The sequence below is a fragment of the Penaeus japonicus genome, unplaced genomic scaffold (genome assembly GCF_977035675.1).
Source record: "Penaeus japonicus unplaced genomic scaffold, GWHDUDI00000001_assembly GWHDUDI00000027, whole genome shotgun sequence".
NCBI lineage: Eukaryota > Metazoa > Arthropoda > Malacostraca > Decapoda > Penaeidae > Penaeus > Penaeus japonicus.
This window is the reverse complement of record NW_028234429.1, coordinates 29944064-29946466: the sequence shown is the minus strand read 5'-3', so window position 1 is coordinate 29946466 and position 2403 is coordinate 29944064.

The window sequence follows — 2403 nt, the reverse complement described above, 5'->3', positions numbered from 1 at the left end:
CCAAGAACAAGAATAGCAACGATTGAATAATCACCCCCAAACATTTCCAACATAGCCGAGTCACCCCTCAAAAAACACAAGCCAACCCACATAGGAAGACACATCAACATACCCGCACGTGTCTCGCTCCCTGTCACTCACTCTCAAAGACAAGCGAGTGAATAAAAAAAGGGAGAGTTAAAAAGAGTGAAAAATGTTAACTAGCTTTACCTTCAGGCAAGAGGGAACTAGGGTGCCTTAGGGAGCATATGGGGTAAGAAGGAAGTTCGTGTTTTGTGAGGGAGGGAAAGAGAAGGCGAGGAAGGGTGTGATCGAGTGATAGTGCTTTCATGTAAGTCATTGTTTAAGCATATGCAAGCAGCGCGACACATGAGTGTACATACATATCTTCCCACACACCACTATATGGTGATATGTATATTCATGTGTATGTACATCTATATATTTGTATATAGATTTACAATATGCTTCTGTATGTATATATATATATATATATATATATATATATATATATATATATATATAGGTATATATATACATATGTATATACATATATATGTATATATATACATATTGCATTTTGGTGATGTTTATATGTATATATGTGTGAGTGTATGCATGTTTGCACGTACACACACATACACACACACACATATATATACATATATACATATATATTTGTGTGTGTATATATACATATATATCATATATGTATCTCTCTCTCTCTCTCTCTCTCTCTCTCTCTCTCTCTCTCTCTCTCTCTCTCTATATATATATATATATATATATATATATGCATATGTATATATATTTATATATATACATATATACATACATATATATGTATATATCTATATATACATACACACAAACGTGTATATATATATATATATATATATATATATATATATATATATATATATATATATATGCATGAATATGAATATATATATAAATGAAAATATACATACATATACATATACATATATACATACATGGATAAATATACATACATATATATACATGCATATATGTATATATATATATATATATATATATATATATATATATATATATATATATATATATATACATGCATATATATATGCATATACATATACATATACATATACATATACATACACATACATACATACACATACATACATACAGACACATGCATATGCACGCAGTTAGGAGTATTGTACAAGCCAATGGAATGCTAGATACTACTGTTATCTGATTAACGTAATGTGACAGAACACATTACAATATCCCCGTTATCACTGCACAGCTGACACATGCTTCTTTAATTATCTCGGCCTACTGCAATCAGCTGTTATCAGTATATTCATTGACAATTATTTCCGCGATTTACAAATAATTGTAAGTATTTTGATAAGGCTGAGGGAAATGATTAGGATAATTAGAGATGATAATGATATTTATTAGCATCTCTCTCGCTTTCGCTCTTGCTCTCTCGCTCTCGCTCTTGCTCTCTCCCCTTCTCCCTTTCTCTCTCTCTCCTTTTCTCTCTCTCTCTCTCTCTCTCTCTCTCTCTCTCTCTCTCTCTCTCTCTCTCTCTCTCTCTCTCTCCCTCTCCCTCTCCCTCTCCCTCCCTCCCTCCCCCTCTCTCTCTCTTTCTCGTTTTCGCTCTCATTCATCATTTCTCTTTCTTTCTCTCTCTCTCTCTCTCTCTCTCTCTCTCTCTCTCTCTCTCTCAGTCTCTCTCTCTCTCTCAGTCTCTCTCTCTCCCTCTCCCTCCCTCCCCCCCTCTCTCTCTCGTTTCCATTCTTAGAAGACGGCAGACGGATGTATGGATGGACAGACGGTTGGACGGGTGACGGACAAACGTGTACTATCCGAATTAATATTATCCAATGGAAATAGTCCTGATGGTTACAGCAGCTGGAAAACTAGGTATGATATGATGAGGATGATACACAGCGATAATGGTGATATTCATGATATATTTACATATATATGTGTAAAAGTACATATATATTTAGATATACAAATATATTTAGATATACATATATATTTAGATATACATATATATGTATATATATGTATATACATGTATATATATATATATATATATATATATATATATATATATATATATATATAGAGAGAGAGAGAGAGAGAGAGAGAGAGAGAGAGAGATTTGTAAATATATACATGTTCATATTTATGTATATATACATACATACCCACACACACACACACACTCATATATATATATATATATATATATATATATATATATATATATATAGATAGATATATACAGATAGATAGATAGATAGATAGATACAGACAGATAGATAGATAGATAGATATAGACAGACAGATAGATAGATAGATATAGACAGACAGATAGATAGATAGATATATAAAGAC